Raw genomic sequence first — 22,840 nt, 5'->3', positions numbered from 1 at the left:
TAGGGACCTTAGAGGCAGCTGGGCGTGGTGGAAGCAGCCTGGGTTCCTGAGTCAGACTGTCCAGTTTCAAATCCTGGCTTTGTTCCCTCACCAGCTGTGTGACCCCCAAAACATTACTTAACTTTTCTAAACCTCAGTTTCCTAATCTGTAAAATGGTGATAAAATGCTATTTATTGGGATGTAAAGTCTTACTGAGGTAATGTAGAGCTCGTGATTCACAGAAGACATAAATAAGGTGGAAAGGTGACACTGGGAAGGGACTGGCTGCAGCGTTCCACCTGAAATTGGGGGTGGCCAAGCCCAGATCACTCCCTCGTCTGGGACCACATTCCTGGGTGCTGCCTACAAACTCTGCTAATTTCAGCATTAAGACCATTTAGATACTTGAAATGCACACCAAACCTAGTGAAAAGGGTTGAGGGTGGGGGTGGGGAACGACACATTTCTTTCTGATTACACGGCCAAGTCGCCACCGCAGCCTTGCATGTTCCCAATTCCATGCCAGTAGGGAATCAGTCCCAAGATTGCTTGCAATCCCAGTTCCGGGAACATGAGATGTTTCCACTCCTCTGGGAAGCTCATGCCAGCTGGTGCAGGGGAACCCACCCAGTACTCGGTACAGGGACTGTGACCACTCCTCCACCTGCTGCCACCACAGAACCAGGCCACTGATGTAGGCACAGCTCCTGGATCCTTCATGAGAACTCGTCTCCTTCCAGGCCAGTAGGAGCCAGGAAGAAGATCCCACGACACTCCCAGCTTAGCCAGATGCAGACATGGAGCCTTTCTTACTGCCCCTCTTAGGGAAGCAGAGGCCAATGTTGAAACTCAGGTCCCCAAGTGGCAGCCCACAGGGCACAATGGAATGTGCTACTTGGGCTAAACAGATCAAGCAGGGCTCCCTGGAACCACTCAGGGCCCCGTCCTCTGCAGAAAAACCACTTCCAACCCAGTTGAGGCCACCTGGCTTGGCTCATAGAATGTCCCTAACACATATAAATTATGGGTGTCATTGTTCGACAACTATTTATTGAGTACCAGCGACGTGCTTGGTACTGTACTAGATCCAGGACAACCTTTGAAACATCCTGGAGTCCCAGGACACCAGGGTACCCAAAATCAGACACAACTTCGGTTGCAGTGAAAATAAGACTTCAAGACCGCCATGCTTTCTCCACGAACTCAGTCTTAAACATCCCCTACCACGTTTTACACACACACACACGGCTGGAATCTCCTCAGCCCATCCCCTGGAAGTCCCTGTGAGGAAGCACATCCGCTCGGGAGAAGGGTCTGTGCTTCCCTCTCAGGCCCTGTCACTGCCACCACCCAGCTGTCCAGGGCATCACTGCCTGCCAGTCTTCTCTGCTCACAGACCCTAACACTGGCGGGTCTGAGTTTATGAATCACTCCCTCCTTTCTCCCGGCCTCGCCTCCAGAAGGACGGCGCACACCCAGACACATCAACCAGACACTGAGTTTCCACACCAAACTCACTCCTGACGAACCCGGAGAGCCGACTGCAATGTCTGATTTCTCCTCCCCACTCCTCAGCCTCGAGGTGCTGGCAACGACTTTTCAAAGCCAAGGCAGCCCCTCTCCTGGCCAGTCTCGCTTTGGGGACGCCTCACTGTGGGGCAGCAGACAAAGACAGTGGATTTACTTGAGGGCTGGAGGACATGCTTGGTGTAAAAGATCCAAACACTCCCAGAATTGTACAGTCGGGCTGAAGCGGTCGGTGTGGCGTGCATGCGTTGCCTGTGGCTCGATGGGTGATGAGCTGTGCGTATCAGGCAGTTGTGAATCTGGCTGCAGTGGGTCTGGAGGTGTGGGTGCCTGCGTGGAACTTGCCCCGAGCCGAGAACTCCCTCTCCCACCTTCGGTTTCTTCCCCTCTTCTTCCAAAGTTTGGCGCGCGCGCGCCCGACCAGGGATGGTCGGGGTGTGCACCATTGGGCCACCTCCCCCTACCCCCGGCGGCAGCTCCGGGGATGCGGTCGCCCTACTTACCCCGCCACGGAGCCTCCTCCAGCGGGGGTGGATCCGACTCTCCGAGGCTAGGGTCCGGCGCCGGCAGCATCCGCCCGCAACTTTGCCCTCCTCCCGGCAGGACCAGGCAGAAGCAGCTCTGGGACTCCAGTGCCCTCGTGGCCCCGGCTCTGCGCGCCGCCCCCGGGGGGACAGCGGCGGGGCGGAAAGGAGGCGCGGCCCCTCCGGTTCGCACGCCGGGCGGAAAGCGGCGCCAGGCGGGCGCCGTCCTGCGCAGCGAGCAAGCGGTCCTGCCTGGCTCCCTCCCTGCTCGGCCGGAGTCCGCGAGCGGCCGGCAGCGGCGGCAGATTCCTGAACCGCGTCCAAGGCGCCCGGGGAGCCCTCCTCCTCCTCCTCTTCTTCTTCCTTACCCCACCCAGCTCCCACCCCTGCGCCCCAGCAACTTGGGAAACGTTGGCGAAGTTGGCGCAGCTCTGGCTGCGCGATGGGCCTCTGGGTGGAAGCAAGGGAGGAGAGGGAGGAGCCGAGGGGGTGTGGGCGGCCCTCGCCCCAGCCCCCGGGGAGCTGCGCTCGGCAGGACCCTTCCGTGGGTCTTTGTTCCCAGTGCTGCGCCTCAGCCCGCCTCTCCCCTGGGACTCTTAAAGACGCTGGGATCCCTACTCGCTCTCAGAGAGGCTGGGAAGAGCTCCCCTCCCGCGTTGGGAGGGGAGGGGGAGGGGGCCTGGAGTTCCTCGTGGCGTCACCCTGCCAGAGCCCCTCAAGCCCTTCCGGCCGCCCATCCTATTGAATCAGAGTCTTTCTAAACCCACGTTCCCTTTTGAATTTATGATTAAAGTGTCTATCCCAAACTTTATTCCCTTTCTTTTCCCCTCTGAATTCAGCCCTGTGCTAACCGAACACTCATCAACCAGGGTCAGATGACTAAAATTGCTTCTGTTGAGAACATTGTTAATGTACTGCCGTTGCTGTTGTGAATAACATTGTTAACGTACTGGAACTGCTGTTATTGATGTCGTTAATGTATAAACTTAGGTGGTTTCTCCAGGGCAAGATAAGTTAACAAACCCCTTGAGGCCTGGACCACCTGGCCAGAGGTGGTCGTGACTCTCAGAGACATCCTGACTCTCAGAACTTGAATGTCACAGAAAGTACAGGGAACTATATTCAATATCTTGTAATAACCTATAATGGAAAAGAATCTGAAAAAGAATATGTGTATATATATATATATACATACATACATACATATATATATATGTATAAACACACACATACATATACACATACATGTATAACTGAATCACCTTTATACGGAAACTGATACAACACTGTAAATTGACTACACTTCAACTTAAAGAAGGTATTGTGGCTCAGACGGTAAAGCGTCTACCCGCAACGCGGGAGACCTGGGTTCAATCCCTGGGTCAGGAAGATCCCCTGGAGACGGAAATGGCAACCCACTCCAGTCCTCTTGCCTGGAAAATCCCATGGACGGAGGAGCCTGGTAGGCTACAGTCCATGGGGTCGCAAAGAGTCGGACATGACTGAGCGACTTCACTTCTTCACTTCAACTGAAAGAAAGGTTAAAAAATGTCACAGAAAAGTCCCAAGATGATGATTAATCCCAGCCTCTTTGTTGTTCTGCTTTATAACCACCCCCGCCCCTGCCTCCGGGAAAGACCAAGTGGAATTGATCTGAGGCTTGTCCCCCACCCCCTTGCTGAGTGCCCTGCAGGTAAACCCTGTACTTTCTTTCTCCACAACCTGGCGTAGGTATATTGGTCTTGCTGCTTGTTGAGTGAACATACCTGAGTTTGATTCAGGAGCAGTTTTGACCACCAGGAAGGGACCACCAACTGGAACTGTTTTGTAAAAGGGAAGGAAAATGGCTTGAATTTCTTTGTGTATAGGCTTTTATGCTGTTGTATCAAAGTGAGCCTTTTGGAACTGATTGGGCTTTGAGCCTTTTGGAATTGGTTTGTTGTTTATCTTTGTGTGTGTGTGTGCGTGTTTGTGTTAGAGAAGGTGCACTATTTTAATTGGTGGACATAGCAAACACAATTTCAGTACCTAGAAACAGCCCTTTAGGATGCATCCTGCAAAACTGGACTGGCTTTTAGTTCTGATTCCATGACTAAAGCCAAAATTATTATTATTATTATTGGTAACAATGTGTGACCATGATATTCTTTAGACTCTAGAGAAAAATGCCTGAGGTTGGGCTCATTTGACAATACAAAACTAATTCTGCCAGCTTGATAAGACATCTTTTCAGAATTCTGACCCTAAGGGAACAAGTTCTAGGAGAAACTTGCTTTTCTCTCCCTGTGCCTTGAGATGTGAATATTCTACCAAGGCTCTCAGGAACTCCTGTCTTATCTAGACATCTCCAGTTCCTGAAACTGACAAGAAAAATGGGGGGTAGGGGGATACCTTTTTAAACTTAACTTACTCCAACTGTTAGTTATAAACTAAACTGTTAGTTATAAACTAGTGAGTTTTATATTGTAACCCCTGATTCACAACTAAGTTAAAATGAAGCTATGAGATCTCTAGTTGTGTCTGTCTATATGTCTGTGTGTACCTTATACATACGATGTATCTCTATTTACAGACCTTATTAACAAGATTAATGAGCTCTATTTAATTGGCTTAAAAGGAATTAAGCATTACATAAATTCTCAGAAATATAAAAGAAACCAAAGAAATTTCAGGTTTATGTGAGCTGGGAAATATTCAGTATTAACTTTGGCATTTAGGTCAATTTTTGCTGGTTTAATCAGACATGTCCTTGGAGCCATCGACATAAATTTTTTATAGTATCTAGGCTTACTGGAAGTCAAATAAGATCTGCTGCAAAATTTGTCAGCAAGAAAAATAACTTGGTATGATGAAACTTTTTAAAAGTAAATTAAATGTAAATGAGATGAGTTTTTTTAAGGAGAACTCTTTAGGAATAGTTATGTTTTATGGCTGTCTACTTAAAAACAGTTTCTTCAGATATTTGGTACCTTGAAACTTTAGAATTTCGTTAAGTTAAACAATATATTTATTGACTAATGTACAAGTTTGCCAGTCTACAGAGTCTTAATGTAAAAGACAATTCATAATTGCTTATTTCTTAGTTTTCACTAGAAATTAAGTTTTTTAAGAGTTGAGAATTCTAATATACGAAATAAAAACTAAAATTTAATAAGGAAAACATCTTTGTATGCAAGGAAAAGAAGGTATAAGAAATGAAAAGGCATTTTTTTAAGAGAAAGAAGGAAATTTAGTCCTAAAGCTGGTTATTTCTAAATGGGAAAGAAAATAAGGGACAGATTAATATGGATATAGAAAGTTGTGGAAGCTTTGCAAGAGGGAAAAGTTCTTAAGAAATTCTATGTGTAGTCAAGACTAAGATTAGAATTAATTTAATTGAGTCAATGAATTTTAATATTAAAGGTAGGATGGTGCAAAACCTCAGTTAGGTTTTTCTATTAAGAGAACACTTTTTTTTTTTTGACTGTTGAGCTGCTGTTGATAACAGATTGTAAGTTTCTTTCCAAGCTTTTAAGTTATTAATTTTTTTTATCTGCTTTTGAAATCTTTTATTGTCACTTTGGTTAAATGATTAAGTATTATTTCAGTGACCTGTAATCGTATTTAACCAAGGGTGGTACCTCCTGAGTGTGGGGCAGCGCCCCCTGGAGTCCAAGGCTAGCGTAGTAATGGGCTTGGAGTTGGAACACAAACAAAAAAGCAAAAACCTCAGTCTGCACTTGGCATCTGTCATTCTCAATATGTGTAGATGAGAAGCCCAAAGAGGACTGAGAATGACCCAGGCCTTCCCGGGAACAGGTCCTCACCGGTGCAAGAAGTCAGAGGTTCCTGTTCATTACCTGGGTCCAGACCATCCAAAGTCTCAACCAACTGGCAGCTGGAGGGGTCCTGGGCAGTGTTCCAGGCTATGAGATGAGACCTTGGTATCTCTTATAGCAGAAAAACCCAACTGGGTGCTTCCCTTATGTTATTAACCTGTGTGCGTGCTCAGTCGTATCTGACTCTTTGTGACTCTATGGACTGTAGGCTGCCAGGCTCCTCTGCTCTTTCCTCCTCCAGGGGCTCTTCCCCACCCAGGGATCGAAACTGCGTCTCCTGCATCGGCAGGTGGATTCTTTACCACTGAGTCACCTGGGAAGCCCTGTGTTACTAACAGTGACCTTCGAGAGGGGATCAGACCCCAGCTCACTTCCTGGTTTAGCTCCTGGAACCCCTCCCTCTGCAGCTCCCTCTATTGCTCTCACCTCACATCACAGAGGCTGGGCCTCTGCCCCTGAGTCAGTCTGCAGGCTCTCCAGCTTGTTTCAGAGTAGGTATCATGGCATATAGGTTTCTCCAGACCCTATCTCTTTTCTCAGAGGTGAGAGTCTCCATTTCAACCCCACAAATCTGTCAAAAAGCTATGTTTAACTGCATCTGCTGTTCTTATAAAGGGAGGCCTTCCTGTGGGACCTGCAGAGTCTGGAATTTTATTGCCAGAACTTTGTGATGCCCCCAGTGAATACAAAGGTGGAAAGGTAGACTGTGTTACTACCAGATTATAGATAATGAAATTCTTTGCTACTGATGTTGGTCAGGGGTGAAGAGGGTGCGCCCGAGTGGTCACTGAGCAATTGCTGTTGAGCACATACTGGATATGGGGCCCAGAGAGGTGAACAAGCCTAGGCTTGCTTTCTGATTAGAGGAGACAGACCTACATCTAAACAAGCACTAGTCAGTCCATGTGCTGTGTGAGGTGAGGCTGGGGGTGGGGACAGAGGTCTCCAGAACAAGAGCACAGGCTCGCACAGCTCCAGGGGGATCAGGCTCGACGTGGAACATGATGTGACTTGGCCCATGGGACTCTGCAGTGTGACGGCCTTATTCCTGGAGCTGAAGACTGCAGACCTGGGCTTAAGAGATAAGTTGAAGTTCTGCAGGTGGGAAAGAAGGTAGTGATGAGCTAGGGCTTCCTAGGTAAAGGGACCAGCAATTGAAAGAAACATAGGTGTGAACGAGTATTCACTCCTCAAGCGCGCCAGCCACCACTTGGGCCTTCAGTGAGGGTGTCTTGGGTGCAAAAGGCAGAGGTAAAGAATGAGGGTCTGATCCAGGACACTGAGAATTTTCATCCTAAAATAGTTTCCAGGCTTAATGTCTCCCCACAGTTGCTCTGCTAAGAGAGTTAGTCTCTCTCTCTCTTTTTAATGATGTTTGAAAAATTGAAAGAACTTTCCAGGCCAGAGGCAGAATTGCAGGGTAGTTAAGATTGTGGAAGCCTGAGCACCATTTTAACCAAGTAATCCGATGGATGAAATGAAAATTCACACTTAAAAAACAAGTGAAATAAAAAATTCTAAAAATTCACAATTTAAAAGACAAGAAAAATTTAAACACAGTTTTCTCTGCTCTTTCACTTCCTCTCTTCCCTCTAGCACACTTTGTACATCTGCATTGCATGTTAACTAGACCTTGACAGTGGCAGAAATACCTGCTTAACCAGAAAGATCCATTTTTCTCCTCGTGACACCAGTCACGTAACTCCTTAACAGGCATCTTTCTTTTCTCAATCCTGTAAAGGGTCACGGTGATCCACCACTCGCTTTGTATGTGCAGATATCTTTGGTGAACTTGTTATTAAAATGTCAATATATCATTTCCTTTAAAGATGTTGAGTGGTACAGAACAGACTGGTCAGATGACCTGGGGAGATACCAGCCACATCTAAGGGAAGTTCTTAGCTAAAATACTTATTTCTGACCTTATTAATATTACTAGCTGTATTACTTGTATTCTGCCTATTTTACAAGATTCTTTTACAAGATTATTGTTTCTTGCGTTTCCAAATGTGTGACTGAGCCTCTGATAAAGATAATGGTGACTAGGCAATTTGAAACAGTTGACCAAATATATAGGAGAAGGCAATGGCACCCCACTCCAGTACTCTTGCCTGGAAAATCCCATGGACAGAGGAGCCTGATGGGCTGCAGTCTGTGGGGTCACTGAGAGTCGGACACGACTGAGCGACTTCACTTTGACTTTTCACTGTCATGCATTGGAGAAGGAAATGGCAACCCACTCCAGTGTTCTTGCCTGGAGAATCCCAGGGATGGGGGAGCCTGGTGGGCTGCCATCTATGGGGTCGCACAGAGTCGGACATGACTAAAGCGACTTAGCAGCAGCAGCAGCAGCATAGTCCTGTAAGATCATGATGGTAATAGTGTTAACTCTAGATATGGGAGGAAGCAATAAAAGGGAACTGTTTCCTGAACCACAGCAGATTAGTAAGAAAGGCAGTCCAGAGGCTTTTGGTTGCTCTTAACAGGGTAATAGCACAGTGAGTGGCTTATCAATGAAATCTTCATCTGACTTGAGAATGAGCATCCCTAAGGCTATGGGACACATTGGTCATGAAATGCCTCCCAAACTTTGGTCAAAATTAATACTGAAAGAGAGGAGATTAAGAATGTTATAAAAAATGTTACCCACCACCCAGTTCTACAGGAATCAAGCTGTTATTGACTGCAGTTGCTGACCTACAGTACGTTTTGAAATGGGTTCAGGGATCCGGATGAGGCACTTTGTGCCTCTAGGGAAACTGATAGAACTGGTCCTCAGATAGCTGGATATGTTCAGGAAAAATTTTATAAACTCAGATTCTTGCATCTTCCCATACTTGGAAAAGCACTAAAGCCATGAACTAAGATCTCTGTTCCTCCGAATAATAGTAACCTTCTCCCACAAGGTGGGCTTGGTTGCTGTGTACCCCCTTGCCAAACTCACATATATACTGGCCTCCCCAGAGAGTCCCAAAGAGTTCCAAACAGTTCTCAGAGCTCTTAGAAAGACTGTCTCCCAGATTATAATTCTCAGGTTGGCTCACATAAAATGTTCCATTTCTTTCTTAGATTGACTGCTGATTAATTTTTTCATCAACATTGACACAAGCTGAGGTCACTAATAATGGGACCCACCGACATCATGTGTCTCCTGATATGATGGACGGGAGGGAAGAACACAGGTGTACAGTATTCCTGCCCCCAGAACCACACACATCACTCGAGTCTCATTGTGAGGAACCAGCAAACAGATCCAGACTGAGAGACATTTGCAAAAAACAATTAGCCTGCAATATTTAAAATGTCAGTGACATGAAAGATAAAGGAAAAGGCTGAGAAACCATTCCAGGTTGGCTTCTAAGCCAGCAGGCAGGCTTCTAAGGTGGTCTCCAATTATAACCCCCTCTTTTGTGTCTTATATATCATCACCTCGCCTTGAATGTGCCTGGGTCTGGTGACTTGCTTCTTTTTTTCTTGAAATATAGTTGACTTACAATATTGTGGTCGTTTCAGGTATACAGCAAAGTGATTCAGTTTTTTTTTTTTCCCCCAGATTCTTTTCCATTATAGGTTGTTATAAGACACTGAATATAGTTCCCTGAACTATACAGTAAATCCTTGCTGTTTATCTATTTTATGTATAGTGGGGTGAATCTGTTAATCCCTAAGTTATCCATCCCTGCCACCTCCCCATCTTTCCCCTTTGGTAACCATAAATTTGTTTTCTGTGCCTGTGAGTTTGTTTCTGCTTGTCAATAATTTCATTTTTTAGATATATTTTTTTTAGATTCCACTAATATTTGTCTTTCTGACTTCACTTAGTGTGGTGTTCTCTAGGTTCATCCATGTTACGGCAAATGGCAATATTTCATTCTTTTCATGGCTAATATTACATTGTATGAATACATCATGTCTTTTTATCCGTTCACCTGTTTTATTTTTTTAAATTTTATTTATTTATTTTTGGCTGTGCTGGGTCTTTGTTGCTGAATGCAGGCTTTCTGTAGTTGGCACAGGCTGGAGCTACCCTCGAGTATGCAGGCTTCTCATTGCAGTGGCTTTTCTTGTTGTAGAGCATGGGCTCTAGGGTGCACGGGTTTCAGTAGTTGGGGCTCAATAGTTGTGGCGCACAGGCTTAGTTGCCCCATGGCCTGGGGAATCTTCCCAGACCAGGGATGGAACCCATGCCCCCTGCATTGGCAGGTGGATTCTTAGCCACTGAACCACCTGGGAAGTCCTATCCATTCACCTGTTGATGGACACTTAGGTTGCTTACATGCTGATGACTTGCTTCTAATGAACAGAGTACAGCAAAGGTGATGGAATATCATGTCTGAGAATCCAGAAGAATGTGTTTAGATTACAAAAGACTGTAACTTCTGTCTTGCTAGCATTCTTTCTCTCGTTCTTCTCAGCTTCCTTGGTTTGATGAAGCAAATCGCCAAATTGTGAGATTGCCCAGTGGAGAGGCCAGTGTTTTAAGAAACTGAGGCCCTCAGGCCAGTAGACTGAATCCTGCCAGCAATCCCTGAGTGAGCCTGGAAGCAGATCCTGTCCCAGTTGTATCTTAGGATCACTGCAGCCTTGGATAACACCTCAGCTGAAGCCTTGAGCCAAATAGCCCAGTGAGGCCACATCCAGATTCTTGACCGACAGAAACGGTGAGATGTTAAGTTTTGGGGTGACTTGTTATGCACCTACTTACAGGTAATACAGCTACTAAATGTAATGTCTAATCTTGAACTGGATTCTGGAACTGAAAAAAAAATCAACATGAAAGACATTATTTTGATCATTGACCCAATATGAATAGGGACTGAATGAATAATAATATTGTGTCAATATTTGATAACTGTACTGTTTTGTAAAATGATATTTGATTCATTAGAGATACACACAGAAATATTCAAGGTCATTCTACCACTTCCTCTCAAAGGTTCAGGAATAATAATAAAAATGTGCATTATATGTAATGATATATAGCATATATATTATATAGAGAGAATTTCATTTATTTATTAATTTATCTGTTGTGTAACAAACCACCTCAAAACTTAATGACTTAAAACAACAGAAACATTCTCCCCATCTTGTAGGAAACCGGGCTTTCGCTCCACCTGGCATCGGCCGAGGCCGCTCACTCTGCTGTGTTCAGCTGACAGGTGAGCTGCGCTGGGCTGGAAAGTCCAAGAGGCTTCACTCCTACGTGTGGCGCTTTAGTGCTCCTCGGTGTGGCCTTTCTCTCCCCACGTGGCTGGCCTGGCTTCCTCCCAGCCTGGTGCTTTCAGAGTAGTCAGGCCTCTTACGTAGCAGCTGCCGTCCAAGACAGAGGAAGTGTAAGCTTCCCAGCCTCTTAAGGGAGCCCAGCCACATGCTGCCAAGGAATTGCCGAGCCACTCTTGGGATCTGAGACATCTCCTCTTCTCTGGGCCAGGAAGAGGTGATTGGCAGTGACTCAGGGGAGAACCCTGTGGGCAAAGGAAGAGAGGAAGGGGAAGGATAAGAAGAGGCTTCCCCCCACTGGAGTTAAAGGGCCCGAGGCCCATGCGCCTAGAGTAAGTTTTTCCCTCTCCCCGCTCAGCTCCCTGGGCCCCCATCATTTTATCTTAAGAGCTCATTTAAAGATGTCAAGGAGTGAAGAAGGAGGAAGAAAAATGGCACTTATTGGGCAAAAAGTGCCAGGAGCTGTACCTAGTTATTTTATTGAATCCTCACAGCAATCCTACAAAGAAACCATCATTATCCCCTTTGCAAAGAAGAGATACAAGAGGTCTCAGCAGGGGAGGTGACTAGAACCAACTCATACTGCAAAGGTATTCGATCAAAGGATGTATTTGCTTCTTTACTTAGCAAACGTCTTTTGGTCCAGGATTGTGCCGGGCTTGGAACACTAGGATGAATGTTGTTTTTGTCAGCTGTTGCTGCAGTAATGCTGCAAAACAAACATCCTCCAAATCCCAGCGAGAGGTATTTATCTTTCTCTTTCTTAGGTGCACTGGGGTAGGGGGAGTCAGCAGGGGTTTCTGTTTCAGACCACAGGTTGGCTGGGCTTGGTCTGCTCTTCATATCCCCATATTCCACATGGACCAGTGGCCAGCCTGGGGCATGTTTTTCTCAAGGGAGATCACAGGAACACAGGCGACAAAACAAACCGCCTGAGCACATTTAAAGCTTCTGCCAACATCACTAGCCAGAACAAATCCCATGCCCAACCCCAGAGTATAAAGGTAGAGAAGTCTGTTTATCCACCATGAAGCCATGGTGATGGCATAGAGAGTGAATTCTGTGATGAGGGGAATGCATTGAGAGCAGGGATCCAGTCTGCTGCAGGTGACAAGACACAGGCCTTGCCCTCAGGAGGCTTAACAGTCTAGTGGTGGAGGTGCTCATAAAAACACAATTACACTGCAGTGAGGGACGTGCAATGAGGAGCGGTGTGTGTGTGCACGTGTGTGTGTGCATGCAGGCGCAGTCTGGGACCATGGAGATGGTGGGTCCCTGCAGCCAGCTAGACATCTGGGAAGACTTTCTGGAGAAGGAGATGCTCAAGATAAATTCTAAAGGATAAGATAAAATAGGAGCTCTTGGTTGAACTGGAGAGAAGTGACAGGGAAGCAAGGAAAGGCATTGCAGGCAGTCATGACTGTGGGCACAAAGGCACAGAGACTCAGGAGCAGAACGGTGTGTGTAAGAATACCAAGGAGCTGCTCGATGGAGGCAGGAGCCCAGCCGTGGGGGGCCTTTGTCAAGTGCTTGATGGCATCTTCTCTTCACCCCAGAGCACTCCCCACCTTTCTCCGCTGCATTCCCTGCCCTGGGTCACTGGCCTGTACGGACTGCATCCAGAACCTCTCTCGTTCTGGGAAGACGGCAGAATGCGGTGCTAGCCTCTCCCCAAGTGCTCCCTGTTACCGACTGAACCCTGTCCCCCTGCAATCCACATGTTGAAGCTCTCACCCCCAAAGCGGCTGTACTTGGAGATAGGGCCTTAAAGTATATAATTAAGGTTCAATAAGTTCATAAGGGGCCTAATCCAGCAGGAGTGGTGTCTTTGGAAGAGGAGAAGACACGCGAGATCACTCTCCGTCTCTCCATGTGCTCACAGAGGAGAGACCATGTGAAGACAGAGAGAAGGTGGCTGTCTATAAGCCAGGAGAAAAGGTCTCACAGAAACCAACCCTGACAGCACCTGAATCTTGTACTTCTAGCCTCCAAAACTGTGGGAAATACATTTCTGTTGGTTGAACCACCCAGCCTGTGGTATTTTGTTATGACAGACCTAACAGACTCATATGCCACCCTTCCTGTCCCCCACCTGCAGAAAAGCAACTAGAATAAAGAAATCAGAAGAGTCACAGACAACTTCTACAGCAAAGCTAGGTGACATAACCCATAAGCTCAAAATACTGATTACTGTTACTAGACTCACGTGATACTGGTTTCTGTGAAGCCAAAAGCAGAAGGAAGACGCCTGGGCTTCTGATGGTCCTGAGAACAGTTGAATTCTCACATCACCAACTTGTACTCAATCGCAGGCCAATTCAAAAGCAGCTGAAACTAGAAAATGCTTCTCATATGCAATACTTCCAGTTTGCATATGAGTGCCAGGGGACTGCTGTGCAGTGATGTCTGATGATGCTGAGAACCATCTGGGTCCCATAAACTCATTTTTGCTTCCCCTATACACTCTTAAAACTAATAGGCTGAAGCCCTCTTTAATGACAAAGTCCCACACCGGGACTTGGAGAGTAGAATCCAAACTAATCAGGACAGGAATACTAGGGACAAAGAAAGGAAAACTCCAGACAAAAATGGGGTTGGAGGATGGAGGATCAGGGGACCTCAAGAAGTACAAACGTGTGTGTGTGTGTGTGTGTGCATGCATATGTGTTATATAATATACACACATTTATGTATGTAATTACTGAGGCAGATTTTATTTTCCAAAGATGACTGCGAAAATCATCTCATCCCACATGCCCTTCTTACAATGTGGCCTTGACTTTTGTCCCTTTAAATGGTGGGACCTGTGTACCTAACTGGAACTTTGTGACTGACTTGACCAATAGAGATAGAGGCCGTGCGGCTTCCAAGACTGCTCAAATGCCATGCATGTCCACTTCTTTCTTAAAATATTCACTCTTGGAAATCATCCACCATGTTGTGAGGAAGCCCAATGAGCCACATGAGGAGATCACAGGTAGGTATTCTAGCAGACAGCTGGCAGACAGCTGGCAGACAGCACCAGGTAGGTGAATGGAAGAGATATCTTCCAGCCGGGACCCCAGGCATCATGATGTCATACGTGCCTTCTTCACTGCTCTCTTTGTGAATGTCTGACCCACAGAATCCATGAACACAGGAAAGTGGTTGTTTTATACACTAAATTTGGGGCGATTTGTTTTGCAGTAGTAGTGAGAACAGTCACTTTGTAAACTCAACAGAATGAGGCGCTAAAGATCCATGAAGCTAGGAAAATAACCTTACTCACCTGATGTCTCCTAAAAGTACTGGAAAATTCCTTTTATTTTAAAAAGGAGCATCAGGAAGCCATTAAGGTTTGATCCTGAGTAAAATTATGAGAAAAAGAACAATGAATTGTAAAATAACATATTCTACAATTAGTAAAGGTACATGTCAGAAAAACATGTCCACAAAGGAGGGGAAAACTTCATATTTCCAAAAAATTAGAGAAAAAATTTAAATGATAGAAATTATGAAATTAAAACATAAAGTAACAATAGATGAGCTCAGAAGTCAGGTGATTAGGGAAAGATGTTTTGAAAAGGATGATGATAAAGTCAGAAAATAAATATAAAAGAACAAGAATCTGTTTCATAAATGAAGATGAAAAGAATAGGAATAGAAGAGAAAATAACCATAATAGAGAATATTTTTCAAAGAAAACTAAGATAGAAGGAGGGCGTTTCAAAAGAGAGATAAAGAGATAAAAAAAGATTTGAGAGTGATAGAGCAGAGAAAATACAGAAAAGGAAGAGTCAGCATTCATGCAATAGGAATTAATGAAGATCCCTGAAGGAAAGCAAAGCAATGGGACAGAACAAATACAGAAATCTATAACTCAAGGAAATGCTCCTTACAGAGAGCCTGGCCTGAAATTTCATACAGAAGAAGCATACCATCTGCCTGGGCAAATCAACCCTGAGACTTATATCTAGGGCTTTAAAGGGGAAAAAAAAAAAAAATTAGAATACAGGCAAAAAGACCAAATCACTTATAAAGGAAAGAAAAACAAATTGTCATCTGAATTTTCAACAGCAATACTTTATGTTACAGGACAATATAATGACATGTTTCAGGAAATATGAACAAAAGATTTTTATACCGAGTGAAATTGACCTTCAATATAAAAGCCGAACTGTTATGAACATGGAAGAACCCAAGAAATCTTGTTCCCTTGAGCTCTTTCTGGATAATCCAGGCTTCAAAAAACCAAAAACACTAGAGAATCATTGATATTGTCTTGCCAGTTAATAATCAAATAAGGAATCATGGAGTTAAATATCACCATTTTGCATCCCTAATGAGTTAATGGGCTTCCCTGGTAGCTCAGCTGGTAAAAAATGGTTGCTCATCTGGCTGCCTGCAATGCAGGAGGCCCCATTTTGATCCCTGGATTGGGAAGATCCCCTTGAGAAGGGATAGGCTACCCATTCCAGTATTCTTGGGCTTCCCTGGTGGCTCAGACAGAAAAGAATCTGCCTGCAATGCGGGAGACCTGGGTTCAGTCCCTGGGTTTGGAAGATCCCCTGTAGAATGGCAACCCACTCTAGTATTCTTGCCTGAAGAATCCCCATGGACAGAGGAGCCCGGCAGGTTATAGTCCATGGGATCGCAAAGAGTCAGATACGTCTGAGTGACTTTCATTTTCACTTTCAATGAGTTAATGGATCCAGGCATTGATCATCTGTGACTGGTAATAACGCAAAAAGAAATATCATCAGACATTGTACATGCCCTGATGGAAGAATGAAATATCAAATATTAAATAGAATTGTCCTGAAAAAGAAGCAGAAGAGGGAGCAAGAGGAGAGGGAGGGGAAGGAGAAATGAACGTGGATCTGATCAAGCCTATAACTACCAATTTAAGGAAATACAGTGACAAAGGAACAGGATTAGAATGATGCCCTCAAGACTGACACAATCCAGATTGTGGGAAATTCTGCAGATAAAAGACACAAGTTTTCCAACAACAACTAAGTGAAAATTGTAAAGAGAAAAATAAGAGATGGATAGGAAGCTTATAAATTAAAATAAATTGAAGGAAAAAAAGCAACCTAAATCCATATGAATCAAACACAGTGTATGGGATTCATTTGAATCTTGATTCAGTCTTCCTAAGAAATGTATAAAATAATTGATGAAATGTAAACTCTGACGGCATCTTTGGTGATTTAAGAAACTATTGTTAAATTGTGAAGATGGGATAGTAGTATTGTGGTACTATTTTTGTAAAAAAGAGTTCTTATAGAGTTACATAGTGAAATAGTAACGGATGAAATTTCCTCCCAAATATCTAGGGCTTCCCTGGTGGCTCAGAGGTTAAAGCATCTGCCTGCAATGCGGGAGACCTGGGTTTGATCCCTGGGTTGGGAAGATCCCCTGGAGAAGGAAATGGCAGCCCACTCCAGTATTCTTGGCTGGAGAATCCCATGGACGAAGGAGCTTGGTGGGCTACAGTCCATGGGTCGCAAAGAGTCGAATATCTGAAGAGGAGGAAGGAGTGGGTGGGAGCAGAGATGAAACATGATTGGCCATGTGTTGATAAGTGTTGAAGCTGCTTCCTTACAATAGTCGCTTTATTTTATATGTGTTTGAAAACTTCTTCAATAAAAAGTTCAACAGAAGTCTCCCTGTGTCTCCTGGTACTTGATATCAGGCAGATGAGGAGGGGAATGGGATACACAGTCTTCCAGGCAGAGACCAAGCGAGGGAAGAGCTGAGAGGGGAAGGGAAAGTGGCCAGGAGCCCAGATGGGGTGGGCATGGTCAGTGGGGAGAGTCTTGAGTCTCCCCACACAATGGAGTTTGCACCTTCTTTTTTTTTTAAATTGAAGTATAGTTGATTAACAATGTTGTGTTAGAGTCTGGTGTACAGCCAAGTGATTCAGTGATATATATATATATATATACACACACACACACACACATGTTCTTTTTCATATCCTTTTCCATTATAGTTCACTACAAGATATTGAATATAGTTCCCTCTGCCAGTAAATCCTTACAACTTATCTGTTTTATTTATGGTAGTATCTGTTAATTCCAGACTACTGCCTCATCCCTCCCGCCAACCCTTGCCCTTCCCCTTTGGAACCTGTACGTTTGTTTTGTAAGTCTGTGAGTCTGCTTCTGCTTTGTAAATAAGTTCGCTTGTATCATATTTTGGATTCTACAGAGAAGTGGTATATGGTATTTGTCTCTGTCTGATTTACTTCTTAGTATGATCATCTCTGGGTCCATCCCTGTTGCTGTGAATGGCATTATCTCATTGTTTTGTGTGGCCGAATAGTACCCTGTGTATATCTGCGCCGCGTCTTCCTTATCCGTTCCCCTGCTGATGGAGGTGGTTTCCACGTCTTGGCTATTGTGACTAGTGCTGCTGTGAGCGTAGGCGTGCATGTTCTCTTTTTGAATTAGAGTTTGGAGCTTGCATCTTCTTTAAGGAGTAATGGGGAGAAACGGCAAGCTCTCAAGTAGAACAGTGGCCGATTTGTCCCTTGGGAAGGTCACCATGGCTGCAGAGTTTGGCGGGGGAAAGCCGCTCGGCATCCAGGCAAGGAGCAGGCAGTGGCCTGGACAGCTAGTGGCAGTGGGATGGGGCTGGTGGACCTGGTCAGGATTTGATGAGCAGATGGAGTGAGAGGGCCTCCTGCCTGATTGGATGTGGAGGAAGAGGGAGAAGGAGGGTGGTGGTAAGACAGAAGCCCACTGGTGCCGGACCCTGGTCTAAGCACCTGGCTTAATGAGCTTATTTCACCTTCACACAGACTGTCTGTAAGGCTGTTAGCATAACTGATGCAGTCTTGGGCCTGTTGAGTTCCTCCTGTCCTTCCACTGACCCTACCCTAGCCTGTACTGCGCAGTAAATCACTTCTCTGTCCGCAAGGGCTTGGTAGTTAATAAATGCTGTTTAATAATCATTTGGACCAGGTGACCGCTATGCCCTGTTAGTCCCCAAACAATGATAAAGACCTGCCCCCACGAGACAAGTTACCCATTCCTGAATCTTGAGAGTAAGTTATCCTGTGAGAACAGATCCGTTGATGAGATGGAGCTGCCTGCCTCGTTTTTCTGTCTCAAGACGCCTTTCTTCTCAGTTCAGTGGCCATTTCTGTTCCCTCCATCCTCTAACACCCTTTGAAGAAGATGACTGTTGTCATGTCTGGGTTCCTAGAAAGCAAAGCCTGAGGCCAAGAACTGATGCCCATTGCTGTGTTAGGAAGAGTGACCCCAGGGAGCAGGAGGGAGGAAGGGATGGAAGTTAAGCAGGGAAGGAAGCAGAGTTGAAGCCAAGATGTGTGATCCACCTGGCTGCCTCTGGGTGCACTTGAACGATTGCCCTATCCCCAGGGGGTATCCTTTACGATGGCATATAAAATGCAACTCAGGACAGCTGGACCACGAGGCATAGGAGGGAGAATTTATCCACAAGCTCCTGTTTCTTACTGGCTAGTGTCCACCCCAAAGGGCTGTACACACACACACACACACACACACACACACACACACACACACACACAAACACACACAAAAGCAGAGCCATAGGCATCCCACACTTTGATGGCCTCAGAGAAGCCCCAGGACAAGAGGCCAGATGCGTGCAGCATGGTCATGAGGCCAGGCGCTGTCAGGCTCCACCCTGGCGAAGCTGATCACAGCGCATGCAGAGCTCATTGCCACTTCAGTGGTTAGAGTAGCAGTAGAGGCCAGGAGCTGCTCAGGTGTGGCTGAGAGCACACCCCATCATCGTTCACAGCACACACCATCATTATGCCCATTTTAAAGGTGAGAAAACTGATGCTCACCGAGGTCACCCAACTAGTCAGTAGCACAGCCAGGATTCAACCCCCCATGGTTCGGCTCTAAAGATTGCATGCCTTTTTTTTTAAGGGGGGTGGCTCTGTGTCAGGTCTCAGCTGTGGCACGAGGGAGCTTCCTAGCATTGTATAAGATCTCTTCTTTATGGCTCACAGACTCTCTAGTTGTGCTGTGTGCAAGCTCAGCGGTTGTGTCACACGGGCTCCGAGTGTGTGGGCTTCAGTAGTTGTGGCGTGGGGGCTTAGTTGCTCTGAGGCACGTGAGATATTAGTTCCCTGAGCAAGGATCCATCAAACCTGAGTCCTCTGCATTGCAAGGCGGATTCTTAACCATTGGACCACTGGGGAAGTCCCTGAAGATTGCATTCTTATCCATTATATTAAGCTGAATCTCAGAGGCAGTGGCCCCACACCTCCAGTTTTAGTGGGCCTATGGATTCCAAAGCCTTCTGGGGGTATGAAGGGAAATAGAGCCACCAAAATAGACTTAATTATTGGGGAAGAAGGGCTGTAATGTGATAAATATAATTAACACTGCTGGATATGATATATGAACGTTGTTAAAAGAGTAAATCCTGAGTTCCAGCTTAAGAAAACAATTTTTTTCTTTAATTTTGTATCTATATGAGACGATGGATGTTCACCAAACTTGTGGTAATCACTTCAGGATGCTGGTAAATCAAATCATTATGCTGTACACACTAAATTTATATAGTGCTGTGTGTCAACTACATCTCAATAAAACCAGAAGGAAAAAATTGTTAACATGATTGGGGGGAATTTTCTAGTGATCCAGTGGTTAGGACTCCATGCTCTTACTGCCGAGGGCCTGGGTTCAAACCCTGCTTGGGGAACGAAAATCCTACAAGCTGCACTGCATGGTCAAAAAAAAATGTTTTAATTAAAAAAAAAAAAAAAGAGAAGTCAAGAGTAAGGGGAAAAGGTGAGCAAAGAAATGTACATTGGAAAATAGCTTTGCAATTTATAATTAACCACTAGTTTATTTAACAAATATTTACCATCACATGTCCCGCCCTGTGCTCGATGCTGGTGAGGTGGAGGTAAAACCAATGCACTCTCTCTGCTGGGGAGCTTGCACACTGGTGATGAGACAGACATGCATTAAACATTCCACAGCAAGGAAATCAGTTCTGCTACCTGCTGGCCATGAGAGCTTTCTGAGCCTGTTTCCTCATCTTTAAAATGGGCCAGTAGCAAACTCTGCAGCATAGGTGCTCAGCATGGAGGCTGACACAGAGTGCGGTAGTGCTTGTTACTGCTGTCATTACGTGGGAGATACAGAGGGAACATCCCTTTATCATCAGGCCCCTTGTGTTCCAGATCAGCAGCTCCCGTGTCCTCTGTTTCCCAGCCTTGAGCACAGTGTTCCTTCCAGCTACCCCACCTCCCTGCCAAACAATCTGATGCCTGGCATTCTCTCTTTTTTGTGATCTTGATCAGAAACTAGGTCAGCAGATCAACCCTGAAGCCCTGGAGGCCTCATCCTACTTGGAGTCTTTCTCCAGGGCTGGCTTAGGCAGTGAGGGCTTGTGGGCCGGTGGGATGCCTGCAGAAGGGAAGGCAAGAGGCCAGTTTTCTGGGTGATGAGAATGCTCATGGGGGTGGGGAGTCAGTTGAAGAGCACAAAAGACTGTGTGACTCTTATTACAGGCCTGGCAATGGGATACCCACCTTGGGTCCAGGCTGGCCAAGTGTATGCCTCCTTAGCTGTGGTGGGAGGAGTGTTTTATGCAGGGATTGGCCAGCTTAGTAACTCCCACCCTGTGGGAGCACTTTGAATCGGCTCTGCTGCCAGACTCAGAAATACTGAAGTTTCCCGCCATCCACTCAGATCCCTTTGCTTGAAACCTCCCAAGTCAGAGGTGAGGGGGAGGAGCAGAGGTGGTTAGCAGACCCTTTTGTAGCCCCTCCTTCTAGGGCCTCTACCAGGAAAGCCTGGGACTGGATGCATGCTCAGTCTCTCAATCACATCTGACTCTGCAACCTCATTGTCTGTAGCCCACCAGTCTCCTCTGTCCATGGGGTTTTTCAGGCAAGAATACTGGAGCAGTTTGCCATTTCCTCCTCCAGGGGATATTCCTGATCCTGGAATCGAACTTGCGTCTTTGCCGTCCTGCATTGGCAGGCAGATTCTTTACCGCTGTGCCACCTGGGAATCCCGGAAGTGGAGGACCTGGCTTCAAATCCTGAGCTCAGCCTCTAGCTGGCTTCATCTGTCACATAACCTCTCTGAGCCTGTGTCTTTGGCAGGATAGCAGAATGGAAAAAGCACCTGTTTTGGAATCAGGCAGATCTGGGTCTGAATGTAGACTTCACCCAGGAATTTATTCAACAAAGCTTGCTGATTTTCCCGAGTGGGCCCTTCCTGTTCTAGGTTCAGGGATTCAGCTGTGATCAAAGCCACCCAGATCCCTGTTTTCAAGGGGCTTCCAGTATGCAGGCCACGGACAGTCAAACAGTGTGGTAGAACAAAGTGGAGTGTGGTGTGATGTACCATTTAGGGATAGCACGTAGAGGCGAGTGCTGTGAAGAGCTGTAACTCAGGGCAAGGGACAGAGAAGGACTCTCCCAGGGCAGGTTACTTTAGGTAACGTGCTCAGAGAAGGAGCTCTGGCCCTGGTAAAGCTCCTGGCCCAAATCTGAGCCTCAGTTTCCTCATCTGTGACCTGGAATGAAGCATGCCCACCTCCCGAGGGTCAGATATGATCACAAAAACCTTTGCCACCCAGAGTAAATGATGCCAGAAAAAAATGGCATGTTTTTAAGCCAAAGACTCACTACCAGTGACGTGTGTCAGGGAAAGACAGTGTAGCAAATGAACTCATCCATTTTCTGATTTTATTTCCTTTCTTTCTTTTTCATTAAGGTTTCTGTGTATGTTGATGTATTAATACTCATTAAATAAATGAAAATCTGCCCCTGAGAAACCCCAAATGAAACAACCTCAACCATATTGGGTTCTCTGTAAGTCCTCAGTAGCATCTGAGCTTCTTATGAGCAGTTAGAGGAGGCACACGGTGGAAGCTGCGTTGTAGTGAAATAACGTGACAAGCACACGAAAGGTTCCTGGAGTCATCTTTGAGGCAGAAGAGCAGCCACATCATGGCTGCCAGGCCAGGTCAGTGGGGAGCCAGAGGTTACTCTACGTCTGAGCTGGGTATGGGGCTGCTCCTGCCAGCCTCACACTCAGCACCAGTCCTTCCCCTGTGAGAAGAGATGTCACATTCAAGATGGCCAAGCCCAGTTGAAGGGTGGAGAAGAGGCGGATGCAGAAACTCCAGAGGCCCAACCTCCTCCCGCCCCAGTTTTGACACCACTGCACCGAGTCCCGACCCTCATTTGCAGAAGAGGCTGTGGCCACAGAGCATCACCAGAGTGTGCGTCGAGGGCCATTTTAGGGTCTAAGTTGTCTGCTGGGAAATTATAGTACAGAGGTGGCTAGGCTCCCAAATGACAGGGCTGCCAGGCTAACTGGTAATTGGGACGGATAAAAATAATCTATGGCCAAGGGCAGGAGGTGAGGAGTGGGATCTCCCCCTTGGAGAACTGGGGCAACAATAGACGTGGCCTCTCAGACACTGGTGGAAGGGCCACGGCCCCTTCTGCACGGAGCTTTGCTGCCACATTGGCTGCCAGGAAGCCACTCCTTTGCCCGAGTCTGTGCCAGAGGCCCTGCCCCCAGGGTAGCCTCTGTTACCCAGCCTTACAGCAGCTGATGGTTACCTCAGCGCCACCAGCTGACCGTCACTTACACATAATCTTGGTAAGAAACAGAATTGAAAATTATAATTCTGGGTTATTTTGCTTTTGTCCAATCTTAGGTGTCTGATACTAAAAAAAAAAAAAAAAAATACTTGAGTTATTTTAAGTCCAGTTTATACAACTTGTAGGGTCTTTTGTTTTATTTAGG

At 46.0% G+C, this 22,840-nt stretch overlaps 1 protein-coding gene and 2 long non-coding RNA genes across 15 annotated transcripts in view; 2 read left to right on the top strand and 1 right to left on the bottom strand.

Annotated features, from left to right (window-relative positions):
• CHST3 (carbohydrate sulfotransferase 3) overlaps positions 1 to 2,597 on the bottom strand; it is a 38,501-nt gene extending 35,904 nt beyond the window's left edge. For all 13 annotated transcript variants that reach the window (XM_055535217.1, XM_055535252.1, XM_055535207.1 and 10 more), the window contains exon 1: positions 2,011 to 2,597. The gene's annotated coding sequence lies outside the window, so the exon portion shown is untranslated. The remainder of the gene's footprint in view (positions 1 to 2,010) is intronic.
• Positions 1 to 10,797, top strand: part of LOC129619861 (uncharacterized) — a 40,556-nt gene extending 29,759 nt beyond the window's left edge. The window contains exon 4 of the long non-coding RNA XR_008698190.1: positions 10,265 to 10,797. This is a non-coding gene — a long non-coding RNA (uncharacterized LOC129619861). The remainder of the gene's footprint in view (positions 1 to 10,264) is intronic.
• Positions 10,798 to 10,944: 147 nt separating this feature from the next.
• LOC129619867 (uncharacterized) lies at positions 10,945 to 16,715 on the top strand. Its single transcript, XR_008698193.1, has 2 exons — positions 10,945 to 11,011; positions 16,391 to 16,715. It is a non-coding gene; the product is annotated as an uncharacterized LOC129619867 (long non-coding RNA).
• The last annotated feature ends 6,125 nt before the right edge of the window (positions 16,716 to 22,840 follow it).

The sequence above is a fragment of the Bubalus kerabau genome, chromosome 1 (assembly GCF_029407905.1).
Source record: "Bubalus kerabau isolate K-KA32 ecotype Philippines breed swamp buffalo chromosome 1, PCC_UOA_SB_1v2, whole genome shotgun sequence".
In the NCBI taxonomy this organism is placed as follows: Eukaryota; Metazoa; Chordata; class Mammalia; order Artiodactyla; family Bovidae; genus Bubalus; species Bubalus kerabau.
This window is presented reverse-complemented; position numbering and strand designations above follow the sequence as displayed.